Source organism: Panthera leo, chromosome B3 (genome assembly GCF_018350215.1).
Source record: "Panthera leo isolate Ple1 chromosome B3, P.leo_Ple1_pat1.1, whole genome shotgun sequence".
NCBI classification, from domain to species: Eukaryota; Metazoa; Chordata; class Mammalia; order Carnivora; family Felidae; genus Panthera; species Panthera leo.
In genome coordinates this window covers 108,602,827-108,618,490 of record NC_056684.1, presented here as the reverse complement: position 1 = coordinate 108,618,490, position 15,664 = coordinate 108,602,827, and positions in this window count along the sequence as shown.

The window sequence follows — 15,664 nt, the reverse complement described above, 5'->3', positions numbered from 1 at the left end:
TATGCTACTGCTGACATTTGGATTTACAACTCTTTGAAATGACCTTTACCAGAGGAGAAAGACTGAGAGGATAGAGCAGGGGGATTTTTAAGTTCAGAAACTCAGCCCTATGTGTATGAGAGTAGAATTCCAGAGACAGTTTTATTTTTTCAGGCTCTCCTGTGACAGTCTTCAGGGGACAAGCACATTAGGCACAGAGTTGTGCTGTGCTATGGAGCAGCTGTTCCTGTACATGCTAACAGAGGTACTTGAACTCTGAACTCAAACAGCACTGTCAGTTGAACTTCTGGGGAAGATGGCAGAGTACGAGGATCTTAAGCTCACCTCATTCCACAGAAACAACTACATAACCACATTAATGTAAATAACACAGAAAACAACCCAAAGACTGGCAGAACAGATTCTACACAGCTAAATGTAGAGAAAAGGCCTCGTTGAAGTGGATAGGAAGGGTGAAGACGGGTTGGAAGACAAATGGACCCATGGACTGCTTAGAAGAGGTAGGGATACTGCTGGTGCAGAGAAGGGAGAAGAGAAGACCTCCCCCCACCCCCCACCACAGGCACTCCAAGCATGAGGGACTCACATTGGGAAGACCAATCCTTATAACATCTGGCTTTAAAAATCAGAGGGGCTTAACTGCATGAGTTCTTACTATCAGTGGGCCTAACACCTGGAACTTTAAAAATCAGTACACTTGGTTCTTGGAGAGAGCCCAGGAAACTGAGTCCCCACCCTTAAAGGCCCTTAAAGAGACAGCACAACAAAGAGCCCTGCTGAGATACAGCATAGAAGCAGCAATTTAAAAAATGCTTGGGGTTTGTGGGAAGGATATTTATTTAATAATCTCAGAGTTTGTCCTGTAGGGGCAGGGATATTTGGGAAGTTTCTCTAACAACAAAAAAGCTGGCAGGTGCCATTTTGCTTTCCCTGCACTCCAGCCTAGATATGTGGACACCTGTGGGAACCAGCCATAGCACCAACACTCTCCATCTAGCTTGCTAACAGCACACTGCACCCCGACAAGCTTCTGCAAATCTGCCCCTTTCCAACCTCGCCTGCCTTAGCAGAGTTTTCCCAGACTTCTGCAAGTCCTTTCCCACAGCTGACCTGCATGGACCTTGTCGGCAGTATGCACCCCATCTCCATGTTCTCCTGTGGACCTGCCCCCTCCAATATGCCCTTGGCCAGAGACCATCCAAAGCAGTACCATAAAACTGGCAGTGTGCAAGCAACAATGACAGGAGCTGGCATCATTCCAAAGTGACTCCTGCCCCAGGGAGAAGGGAGGATAACCACCTACACTAGTCCCACTGGGGCCCCAGCAGTGTCCTGGTGGCAGATATCAAGTCTGACTACAGTCCCCACCCACTAGTGAAAGCTTCTCAGGGAACAACACAGAGAAAGCACCCTGTAGTTGGTCCTACTGCATCTCTGGAAATTGCCTGGTCTGACTCAACTTAAGTCCAAGGCAGCCCCAGATTGCCCCACTAACAACACAACTATCAAAGCCTTCCCCCCAATAGGCAAAGGCATACATTGCATACAGCTAGAATGAAAGCAAATGTGGCTTAGCTATAACAGTAGGGCACACACAACACACATAGGAGACACCTCTAAACTGCCAGGTCTGGTGCACAGGGTACATTGCACTGCCAGGGCACACCAGGGCCTCTTCTTCATAAGGCTATCACTTTCAAGAGTAGGAGACATAGCTGACTTTCTTAACACATAGAAATAGACACAGAGAATTAGACAAAATGAGGAGACAGAGGAATATGTCCCAAATTAAATAATCATCACAGCAAGAGAGTTAAACAGAATAAAGCCAAGTAACATGTCTGGCAGAAAATTTAAAGTAATGGTCATAAAGATACTCACTGGACTGGAGAAAAGAGTGGAGGACCCCAGTGAGAACCTTGACAAAGAGATAGAAAACAGAAAAGAACTAATCAGAGATGATGAACTCAATAACTGAAATTAAAAATACACTAAAGGGAATAAATAGTAGACTAGAGGAAGCAGAAGAACAGATCAGTGACCTGAAGGACAGAGTAAGGGAGAGCAGTCAAGCTGAACAGGAGAGAGAAAAAATAATAATAAAAAAGGAAAACAGACTTAGGGAACTCAGTGACATCAAGCATAATGACATTTGTATTATAGGAATCCCAGAAGGAGGAGAAAAAGGGAAACTAGCAGAAAATTTATTTGAAGAAATAATAGCTGAAAAATTCCCAAGTCTGTGGAGGAAACAGAAATCCAGATCCAGAAGGCATAGAGAACTCCCCCAAAAAGTCAACCCAAGGAGGTCCACACCAAGACACATAGTAATTAAACAGGCAAAAAGCAGTGGTAAAGAGAGAATATTAAAAGCATCAAGAGAAAAGAAAATAGTTACATACAAAAGAAATCCCCATAAGGCTATCAGCTGATTTTTTAGCAGAAACTCTGCAGGCCAGAAAGGAATGGTATGATGTATTCAAAATACTGAATGAAAAAAATAACCCTGCAACGAAGAATAAATACTCTATCCAGAAAGGCTATCATTCAGAAGAAGAGAAATAAAGAGTTTCCCAGACAAACAAAAGTTAAAGGAATTCATGATCACTAAACCAGCCTTATAAGAAATGTCAAAGGGTGTTTTTGAGTGGAAAGAAAAGACCATAAGCAGAAGTAAGAAAGGTAGGAAGTACAAAAGCAGTAAAATTAAGTATATCTTAATTCACAGAATAAAAGGTTGTAAAGTATGACACCATAATACCTAAAACATGGTGGGGGAATAAAAACTTAGTGCCTTTAAAATAGGTTCAAACTTAAGTGACCATCAACTTAATATAAACCTAATGGCAACCACAAATCAAAAACTGGTAATAGATATTCAAAAAATAAAGAGAAAGGAATCCAAATATATTACTAAAGAAAGCCAGGAAATGATGAGAGAAGAGAGCAAGAAACAGATAAGAACTAGAAAAACAACTATAAAATAAATAACAAAATGGCAGTAAGTGCATACCTATCAATAATTACTTTGAATACAAATGTACTAAATGCTCCAACCAAAAGATATAAGGTAATGGAATGGATAAAAAAAAGCAAGACCCATGTATATGATTCCTAGAAGAGACTCATTTCAGACCTAAAGACACACACAGATTGCAAATAAAGGGATGGAAAAGCATTTATTATGCAAATGGAAGTGAAAAGAAAATCAGGGTAGCAAAACTTACATCAAACAAAATACATTTTAAAACAAAGACTGTGCCAAGACACAAAGAAGGACACCATATGATCATAAAAGGAACACCCTAAAAAGAAGATATCACACTTGTAAATATTTATGCACCCAACATGAAAGCATCCAAATATATAAGCTGCTAATAACAAACATGAAAGAAGTAATTGATAGCAATAAAGTAATAGTAGGAGAACTGTTACATCAATGGATAGATCATCCAAACAGAAAATCAACAAGGAAACGATGTCTTTAAATGACACACTGGAAGTCATGAATCTAACGGATATATTTGGAAAGTTCTATTCTAAAACAGGAGAATATTCATTCTTTTCAAGTGCAAATGGAACATTCTCCAGAATAGATCACATATTAGGTCACACACAAAAAAAAAGACTCAACAAATACAAAAAGATTGAAGTCATATTATGTACCTTTTTTTTTAATCACAAAGCTATGGAACTAGGAATCAGTAACAACAAAAACTCTGGAAATAACACAAATACATGGAGGTTAGGTAATATGCTACTACACAATGAATGGGTCAATCAATAAGTTAGAGTAAATTAAAAAATATATGGACCAACGAAAATGAAAACACAATGATCCCAAAAATTTGGGATGCAGCAAAAGCGTTCTAAGAGGGAAGTTTATAGCAATACAGTCCTACCTCAAGAAGAATAATATCAAATAAACAACCTAACCTTATACCTAAAGGAGCTAGAAAAAGAATAAACAAAACTCAAAACAGGTAGAAGAAACAATAAAGATTAGAGCAGAAATAAATGAAATAGAAACAAACAAACAAACAACAACAACAACAACAACAACAACCCACCATAACAGATCAATAATACCAGGAACTGGTTCTTTGAAAGATCAACAAAATTGATAAACCTTTAGCCGGACTCGTCAAAAGAGAGAGGAAGACAGAACTCAAGTAAACAAAATCAAAAGTAAAAGAGGAGAAATGACAACCAATACCACAGAAATACAAACAATTATATGGAAATATTATGAAAAATTATATGAAAACAAATTAGATAACCCAGAGAAGAAGAAATGGATTAATTCCTAGAAATATATAATTTCCCAAACCGAATGAGCAAGAAATAGAAAATAATTGAACAGACTGCTTACCAGCAATGATTGAACACTAATCAAAAAACTTCCAACAAATAAAAGTCCAGGAGCAGATGGCTTTGCAGGTGAATTCTACCAATACTTAAAGACAAGTTAATACCTATTCTTCGCAAACTACTCAAAAAATAGAAGACAAAGGAGAGCTTCCATTTCATTCTATGAAGCGTGCATTACCCTGATACCAAAACTAGACACTACAGAGAGGGAGAGAGAGACAGAGAATGAGAGAGGACAAATTGAGACCAATAAGTCTGATGAATATAAATGCAAAAATCTTCAATAAAATATTATCAAACATAATCAAACAATACATTAAAATATCATTCACCAGAATCAAGTGGCATTTAAACGGTGGCTCAGTATGTGCAAACCAATCAACCTAATACATCACATAAGAGGATAAAAACCATATGATGATTTCAATAGATGCAGAAAAAGCATCTGACAAAGTCAAACATCTATTTATGCTAAAAACCCCCAACAAAGGAGGTTTAGAGAGAACATACCTCAACATAATAAAGGTCTTACATGAAAAAACCCACAGCTAACGTCATACTTAATGGTGAAAAACTGGCAGTCTTTCCTCTAAGATCAAGAGCAAGAGAAGGATGTCAACTCTCACTGCTTTCATGCAACACAATACTGGAAGTCCTAGCCACAGCAAGTGGACAACAAAAAGAAATAAAAGGCATATAAATTGGTGAGGAAGAAGTAAAACTTCTGCCATTTGCAGATGACATAATAATATATATAGAAAACTCTAAAGACTTCACCAAAAAACTACTAGAACTGATAAATGAATTCAGTAAGGTTGCAGGATACAAAATCAATATACAGAAATCTATTGCATTTCTATGCACTACTGATGAAGTAGCAGAATGAGAAATTAAAAAAAAAAAACAGTCCCAACAGACTGCACCAAAAATAATAAAACTGAACCACTCTCTTATATCATGCACACACAAAAACCCTTCAAATGGATTAAAGATCTAACTGTGAGACCTGAATAGCCATATAGGTTCTAGAAGAGAACACAGGCAGTAATTTTTCGGACATCAGCAATAGAAACATTTTCTAGATATGTCTCCTGAAGCAAGGGAAACAAAAGCAAAAATAAACTATTGGGACTACATCAAAATTAAAAGCTTTTGCACAGCAGAGGAAATAATCAACAAAACTAAAGGACAACCTATTGAATGAGAGAAGATATTTGCAAATGGAATACCCTATAAAGGGTTAGCATCCAAAATATATAAAGAACTTATACAACTCAATACCAAAAAAACAAATAATCCAATTAAAAATGGGCAGAAGACATGAAAAGACATTTCTCCAAAGAAGACATACAGATGGCCAAAAGACACATGAAAAGATGCTCACCATCACTCACCATCAGGGAAATGCAAATCAAAACTACAATGAGAGGGGCACCTGGGTGGCTCAGTCAGTTGAGCATCCAGCTCTTGATTTCAGCTCATGTCATGATTCCTAGGTTATGGGATTAAGCCCCACATTGGACTCTGCACTGGACAAGGAGCCTGCCTGAGATTCTCTCTCCATTCCCCTCTGTCCCTCTTCCCAGCTCATGTGTGCTCTCTTTCTAAAAAACAAAACAAAACAAACCTACAATAAGCTATCACCTCATACCTGTCAAAATGGCTAAAATAAAAAAAACACAAGAACAACAGGTGTTGGCAAGGATGTGGAGAAAAAGGAATTCTCATGCACTGTTGGGGGAGTGCATACTGTTGCAGCCATTGTGGAAAACAGTATGGAGGTTCCTCAAAAAGTTGAAGATAAAATTACCATATGATCCAGTAATTCCACTATTGGATATTTACCCCCCACCACGAAAACACTAATTTGAAAAGATATATTCACCCCTATGTTTATACCAGCATTATTTATAATAGCCAAATTATGGAAGAAACACATGTATCCATTGATAGATGAATGGATATAGAAGATGTGGTATATATGTACAATAGAATATTACTCAGCCATAAAAAGAATGAAACCTTGCCATTTGCAACAATATGGTAGGTTAGTCTAGAGGGTATACTGCTAAGTGAAATGAGTCATTCAGAGAAAGACAAATACCATATGATTTCACTCATATGTGGAATTTAAGAAACAAACAAATGCGATGAAACAAAGATACAGACCAAAAAAAAAACAAAAAACAAAAAACCAGACTACTAACTACAGAGAACATTTTTAAAGGAGTTATTAGAAGGGAGGTCGGTGGGGAGATGGGAGATTAAGAGTACACTTACCATGAGGAACACTGAAACTAATATAACACTATATGTTAACTATACCGGAATAAAGAAAAATACAACAGCATTGTCAGTTGATAGTTCTACCTGGTATCCACAAGTGTGGAGGTTAGAAGATTTCTTTATGTATGTATGCATTTACAGATTGAAGATGTCCTTCACAACATTATACATATTTTATTATGTGTTACAGACTTTATGGACCCCCTGTTTTCTTTTAGAATTTTGCTGGACTTTCCAGGAAGTTTTAGAGGTATAGGTTCTTTTTCAGGAAGATTAACTTTTTTATTTGGTAAAATTTCATTTTTAAAAGAGTTTCTATAATGTTTACTGAATCCTCACTTTTTACTGTCTTGAGAGTACTTGGTAATATATAGCAAAAGCCTTAATGTTTTGCATTTTCTATAAATTAATAATTTTATCTTTAGGAATTCATCATGAAGACATAATCATAGATTATGTATGTAAATGTTCATCAAAGCTGTTTATAAAAGGGAAATATTTGAAACATCATAGGTTATACTTAGCTGCAAGACACAGAAAACCATATTCATAGTCTGGAGATAGTCTATTCCTAGTTTATTTCTGTGATCCTATGGAGGAACAGGCTATTTCTATCCTTGTCTGCCATCCTCATTTGACAGCATTATCTCAGTCTTATTTTCACTTGGCCGTCAAGTTAGGACCACAGATTCAAGCAACATGCCTGGAGAAAAAGAAGTAAATGGTAGATGAAACTTTCAATTCAGCATAGAGTGAGGGCAATATTTCCCAGAAGTCTCCTTATCTCAGCAGATTTGCCCTTAGTTCTTGTTTGCCACAAGTGGCCACATGGCAAATTTTAGCTGCAAGGAGGCTGGGAAAGTGAGTACCTGGAAAAACAGACAGAATTTTCATTATTAATTTGGAACAATCTTGAATCATTTCCTAGGGGCTAAACACACAGCAACCCCAATCAAAATCAGGGTTAAATTGTCAGGAAAAGGAGAGAGAGTAGCCTTTGGGTAGGTACTAACAATGTTTGTCTCTCATGTGTCCAATAATTAGGTACAAACAGAAACTTTTAAAATTATGTTATGAAATATATTTAACATGTAAAACAATTGCTAAATTATACATATTAAAAATATATACTTTGGAAGATTACATTGTAAAAAAAAAAACAACTTCCTGGACTCATATCATAGAAGGAAGACAGAAAGGTCATGCATTAAGGTATTCTAGTAATTATCTCTGGGTACAGAGAATTGTGAGGAATCAGAGTGAAAGTATGGTGCTAGTGGATAAAATGTGACCAAGTAATCAAGTAATACTGGACTTTCACTGATATTTCAGCCATGCTCTAAACAAGTCCTCCAAGGAACAAATTTGTTATCTGGTAGTAAATCTCAAATCCCAATGGGCTGGTACCCAGGACAGAGATCTAAACTATCTCTCCAAACCTAATGCCCATTGAATCCCTATTTCCCTCCACTCCCAAGTCCAATCTGCATCTTAGGACCTTTCGGGTTCTGGTGAAGAACAGGAGAGAGGTGAACATGTTAGTTCTTATAAAAGGCCTGGATTCAATTACAACTGCTGTCTCCTTTTTGGAGGTGTAAGGAAAAAAGAAAAGCCACATCCTGTGTTTACCTTCTTATTTTTATTTATTTTAAAACGTTTATTTATTTTGAGAGAGACAGCATGGGCAAGGGAGGGGCAGAGAGAGAGGTGGAGAGAAAATCCCAAGCAGGCTCCATGCTCAGCGTGCAGAGCCCAATGTGGGGCTCAATCCCACAACCAGAAGATCATGACCTGAGCAGAAATCAAGTCCAAAGTTTAACCACCTGAGCCAGTCAGGCACCCCCTGTTTTGAACTTTTTAATATACAGTGATTCTGACCACTAGAAACTATGCCCTAGCAGCATTCCAGACCATATAGCTTATAATATTAACCCTCTGTTTCAAAAAGTGAAAGGAGAGGAAGGGAGAAGAGTCTAAAAAAACATTTTCCCTCCTTAGCCCACAGGATGATTCATATTTCATTTGAATTCTAAATTTTCTACAAAGAATACATTTTAATTCTGTAATAAGAAACAATTATAATAGCATGAAATTTTTGACAAATGTTGCATATTTAATGAGATGTTATCTCCTGAAAGGAGATTTTTATATTTCCTTAGTCAAAATTTTTACTGTAGTAAATACCATGCAGTAGTAGACACAGACATAGTGATAAATCTTATAATTGATATTTACAACAAAGAGAAATCAATGAAATTTCTATAACTAAAAGGAATAGAATCAGGAAAAGCAATATAAACAAAGGAAATTAACATGATAAAAAATAATACCTTGCATTTAAAATGAACCCCTGGGAGGCCCAGTTGGTTAAGCATCAAACTCCTGATTTCGGCTCAGGTCATGATCTCACAGCTCATGAGTTCAAGCCCCACATTGGGCTCTCTGCTATCAGCACAGAGGTGGCTTCAGAACCTCTGTGTCTCTCTTGCTGTCCCTCCCCTGCTCATGCTCTCTCTCTCTCTCTCTCTCTCTCTCTCAAAAACAAACATTAAACAAATAAAAATAAAGTGAACCTTAGAAATCACGTACTTATTCTAATTTTTCAGTCTCCACAGCACTCCTGACATACAGTCACTTAAGTTCTGCTTAAGTTCTGTTTGAACGCTTTTAGTAACACAGCATTCACTGTTATTTATGTTGGTATAACTTATGCCACCACTATTTATTACCAGTCATTTCTTGAGTTGTGAAGCTTTTGCCTCCTTTCCATCTCATAGTCTAAATTTGAAAATCCCTTCCGAATATGGGTCTGGTGAAAAGATTGCAGATGCATGATGTTCCTTCTAAAAGTATCACATTATTTCATTTTGCTCAAAAGATCAAAATTTCTACCTCTGACCCTAATATAGTATTTAAACACCCATATTTTCAATGCTAGATGCAATTCTAATATTTCCTACTCTTTATTACCAGATAATTTTCTTGATTTTTTCTTATATGAAGAAATTATTTCCTTTTTTTGCCTCTTGCAAGTTCTGTCTCCACCCAAACACACCCCCACCCTTTTTTTAAGAGTTCAACTTTTTATTGAACATGTTACAAAAGAGGTGTGGTCAAAAAGATCAAAGCCATGTCATTATCAGACTCCTTAGATTCTTCTTTCTTTGCTTCCACTTTCTTCTACTCAGCTGGAGCAGCAGTGAACAGGACCTTTTGCTGGAGCAGATCCATCAGCCCCAATGTTGCAGATGAGGCTCCTGATGTTGACACTGGCCAGGGACTTTGCAGACAACCCTGGTCAGAAAGGGTCAACATTCACACTAGGAACTTTATTATTTTTTTTAAATGAAAAAAATTTTTAATGTTTATTTATTATTTTTGAGGGAGAGAGACAGAGTACATGGGGGAGGGGCAGAGAGAGAGGGAGACACAGAATCTGAAGCAGGCTCCAGGATCTGAGCTGTCAGCACAGAGCCCGATGCAGGGCTCAAACTCGTGAACCATGAGATCATGACCTGAGCCAAAGTTGAACGCTTAACCAACTGAGCCACTCAGGTATCCCTACACCAGGAACTTTAATGAAGGCATTCATCTTATTCTCCCTGAAACCACCTCGTTATCATGCAGGATGAGGGTGAAGAGACGCAGACCTCTGAGACAGAGTCCATTGTGTAGGCAAGTGCTGGGCAGGTACTGTTGGCAATGAATGCTGGTATTGTATGAAGTGAGGGCCTCATCCCAACATGGCCTTAGGTTCTTTACAAGGACCAAGCACCTTAGTGGCAACTGACAAAAGCCTGTCTCCCTTTTATTTTTTTAACATAATTTGTTGACAAATTAGTTTCCATACAACACCCAGTGCTCATCCCAACAAGTGCCCTCCTCAATGCCCATCACCCACTTTCCCTTCTCCCCAACCCCCATCAACCTCAGTTTATTCTTAGTATCCAAGAGTCTTTATGGTTTCCTTCACTCCTTCTCTGTAACTTTTTCCCTCCTCCCCCTCCCCCATGATCTTCTGTTAAATTTCTCAAGGTCCACACATGACTGAAAACATACAGTACCAGGGCCAACATGAAACAATTCTGTCTCCCTTTTAAAAGTTGACTTTTGGGATGCATGGGTGGCTCACTCGGCTGAGCGTTGGACTTTGGCTCAGGTCATGATCTCACGGTTCGTGGGTTCCAGCCCCACATCGGGCTCTGTGCTGACAGCTCGGAGCCTGGAGCCTCCTTCCGATTCTGTGTCTCCCTCTCTCTCTCTCTGCCCCTCCCCTGCTCACACTCTCTCTCTCTTTCAAAAATAAATAAACATTAAAAAAATAAAAAAAAAATAAAAAAGATCCCCTTATTGGGGACATAGTTTAAAAAAATTTTTTTTAAGTTGATTTTTGTCAGGGAAATACAAATCAAAACCACAATGAGATACCACCTCACACCTGTCAGAATGACTACAATGAACAACACAAGAAACAACAGGTGTTGGTGAGGATATGGTGGGAAAGCAAACTGGTGCAGCCACTCTGGGAACAGTATGGAGGTTCCTCAAAATACTAAAAAATAGAACTACCCTACAATCCAGCAATTAGACTATTAGGTATTTACCCAAAGGATGCAAAAATACAGATTGAAAGGAGTACATGTACCCCAATGTTTATAGCAACATTATCAACAAATAGTCAAACTATGTAGAGAGCCCAAATGTCCACTGACTGATGAATGGATAAATAAGATGTGGTGTATATACACAATGGAATATTACTTAGCCATCAAAAAGAATGAAATCTTGACATTTGCAACAATGTGGATAGAGATAATACATATTATACAAAGTGAAATAAATCAGAGGAAGACAAATACCATATGATTTCACTCACATGTGGAATTTAAGAAACAAAACAGAGGAACATATGGGAAGGAGGAAAAAAAGAGAAGAAAGGGAAACAAACCACAAGAGACTCTTAATGATAGAGAATAAACTGAGGGTTGATGGAGGGATGTGGGTGGGAGATGGGCTAGATGGGTGATGGGTAGTAAAGAGGGCACTCGTTATGATGAGCACTGGGTGTTGTATGTAAATGATGAATCACTGAATTCTACTCCTGAAACCAATATTGCACTGTATGTTAACTAAAATTTATAAATAAATAAATAGTTGAATTTCTTAATTCTCTAATTTCTTAATTCTCTTTGTGCTACTTTATTCTCCTTGATGACTTTAGCTTCAACTTTCTTTATTCTGTTATTGTAGCTATATCACAATACAAGGCAAAAGTATGGTATTTCAGTTTTTCTTTCTATAGAATTCTGAATTATTCTGGTAGCCCTTATGTTACAGAGCTAGTTCTTTGTTTTAATAATTTTTATTTTATTATATTATATTTATTTTATAGAGAGAGACAGATTGTGTGAGTGGGGAGATGGGCAGAGAGAGAGAGAGAGAGAGAGAGAGAGAGAATCTTAAGCAGGCTCTCTTCTGTCAGTACAGAGCTAGACTTGGGACTTGATCCCATGACTCTGGGATCACGACCTGAGCCAAAATCAAGAATCAGACATTCAACTGACCGAGTCACCCAGGCGCCCCTAACAGAGCTAGTTCTGTTATGTTTCATCTACTCTTAAAGTGTAGTTGGAAGGCTCTAAGTCTTATACAAATTTATAACAGCTAGTGTTTCACAGAAAGCCTTCTAACTGTAAGGTCTGTCTCTACATAGGGTATGCAGGGAAGCACACTGTAGCCTTAATCTATATCATATATATGAAATATTCATTCATATATATGAAATAAAAATACTATATGTGATAATCAGAAATATACACTGAATCTAGCAGATTACAACTGTGTATTTTCTTGAACCTTTAAAAAGCCTCACTGTAAGCAAGACCATGACTTCTGCTGTTGTATTTTTCATCAGCTAACTCTTAAACTAGGTAATACTTTTTCCAGAAGTGAGATTTTGCTGCTGCTGCTAATGTCTTAGAAGTATTGAAAAAGTGTTGAATGAAAAAAGCAAGTATTTTAGAAAAGAATGTTAAGTGAAAGAGTGACTACAAAACTATGGAAAGAATAAGGAAATTTGAGTCACAGTAATACACCAAAGTACAGGATTGCTCTTCTTGCCAGACCAATGCTCTGTACATCTTGTGCAATTATAGTTCTTTCATATAAATAGGATAATTTTTGGAAATATTCCAAGAAGGATGCTAATCTATGCTTTTTCATATAATGGTGTATTCATATAATGGTGTAATGCTCTCAAAAAACAAATACAAAATTACTTATCTTCATTTTTCATGCATCATCACACAAATATAAGCACTCTGTCTGGTTTTAATTACTAATTCAGATAAGATACAAGTTGAGGCTAAAGAATCTTTTGGATTTTCTGTGTAGCTGATTTGTCACTTATGATGCAAACTCCAAAAGTCACCCATGACTTCTCCTGATAGATTTGATCATAGTTTTGGGAAAATAGAGCATTCATCTGCTTTAATTAAAGATTTTACATCCAGCCTTTTTCTACACAGCAAATATTTAAAATTTCAAATAGCCACAAAAATGTAAATTTTGGTTAGACAAGTCTTTCTTTGGAATAAATCAGTGAGAAAAAAAGATGCCTAAGTGGATATTACATAGCACATGAAAAATACATAAATTTGGAAAGTGCTTGTATAACTGACATAAAGGCAAAGTATACAGGACAATATACAGTTTTTGAAGTCACTCACATCTGATTCAAACTCCAGGTCTGTCATTTTCTAGATGTATGATCTTGGCAACTTATTTAGTTTCTGCTTGATTATCCTTATCTCTAGGATGGGGATGATAATCTATTTTTTAGCACTGTAAATAGGAACATGAATATAAAATACTTAGCTTATTGCCTGACATATGTAATTTTATCATTATTAATAGTGTCAAATATGGTTTGTCTCCAATTCAACTCCTATTGTAAGTTCTAGCCAGAGCAATTAGGCAAGTAAACAAACAAAACATCCAAATTGGAAAGGAAGAAGTAAAATGATTTCTGTTCATAGAGGACATGAATTTTATACTTAGAAACCCTAAATATTCCACAAAAACGTTAGAGTTATTAAACATATTCTGAAAAATTGTAAGACATAAAATCAACTTGCAAAAAGCAGTGGCATTTATACATTAATGATGAGAAATCTGAAGAGGAAATTAAGAAAAAAATGTCATTTAAAATAGCACTGAAAAGACTCATACACTGCAAAGCATAAAACATTCCTGTAATGTATTAAAGAAGTTATAAATAAATGAAAGACACCCCACATTCATTGACTGTAAGACTTAATATTGTTAAGATGACAATACTACCCAAAGCCATCTACAGATTCAGTGTAATCCCTATCAAAACCTCAATGATTTTGCATAAATAGAAAAATATATACTTAAATATAGATGGAATTTCAAGAGATCCCAAATAGGCTAAATAATTTGAAAAAGAAGAATAAAGATGGAAGATTCACACTTCTTGATTTCGGATCTTTTTTTTTTTTTTTTAACGTTTATTTATTTTTGAGACAGAGAGAGACAGAGCATGAACAGGGGAGGGGCAGAGAGAGAGGGAGACACAGAATCGGAAGCAGGCTCCAGGCTCTGAGCTGTCAGCACAGAGCCCGACGCGGGGCTTGAACTCACGGATGGTGAGATCATGACCTGAGCCGAAGTCGGACGCTTAACCAACCAAGCCACCCAGGTGCCCCGATTTCGGATATTTTTACAAAGCTACAAAAATCAAAACAGTGTGGTACAAGCATGGGAATATAAATATAGACAAATGGAATAAAACAGAACCCAGAAATAAATTATCACCTATATGGTCAATTGATTTTTGACACTCTTGTCAAATCTTGTCAATCTTGAAAAGATTGTCAACAGATGGTGCTGGGAAAACTGGATATCAACATGTAAAAGAATGAAATTGGGCCCTTACACTATATACAAAAATTAACTCAAAATAGATAACATATCTCAATGTAAGAACTAAAAGTATAAGAATTTAGAGAAAAATATTAATAACATTTGATTTGTCAATGGATTGAATATGACACCAAGTATATGTAAATATATGCAATATGCAAATGACCAATGAGCACATAGAAATATCTCAGCATCACTAGCCATTAGGTAAATCAAAATTACAATCACAAGGAGATACCACTTCTTCACATCCATTAGAATACTAAAAATAGGAAAATAACAAGTGTTGGTGAGCATGTTGGAGAAATTGGAACCCTTGTGCATCGCTGGTGGGAATATAAGATGGTATGGCCACTATGTAAAAAAGTTTGGTGGTTCATTATAAAGCTAAACATAAAATTACTATACAATACAGCAATTCTACTTCTCATTATATACCTAAAAGCATCATTCAAATAGATACCTGTATACCAATGTGCATAGCAGCAATATTCACAATAGCCAATAGATTGGAAACAACCTAAATGTCCACAACAGATGAATAAACAAACTTGGCACATACATATAACAGGATGTTATTCAACTCTAAAAGGAATGAAATTCTGATACATGATGCAACTTGGATGAGCCTTGAAAGCATTTTTCTAAGTGAAATAAGCCAGACATAAATATTGTATAACCCTATGTATGTGAGGTACCTAGAATAAGCAAATTCTTAGAAACAGAAAATAAAATAGATGTTACCAGAGGCTGTGGGGATGGAAGAATGGGGAGTTAATACCCAATAGGTACAGATTCTGTTTGGAATGATGAAAAAGTTTTGGAGATATATGGTGGTGATTGCTACATAACAATGTGAATGTACTCAATCTTAGTAAATTGTATACTTAAAATTAGTTAAAATGGTAAATTTTATGTTATGTATATTTTATTACAACAAAGGTTTTTTTAAGTAAAAGTGTGCAAAAAGATGTTGCACATATAGACTAATCAATAGAAAACTGGAGTGGATATATTCTGAGAAAAAAATTTGTATCAGATCAAGTAAAGTTACCAGGGA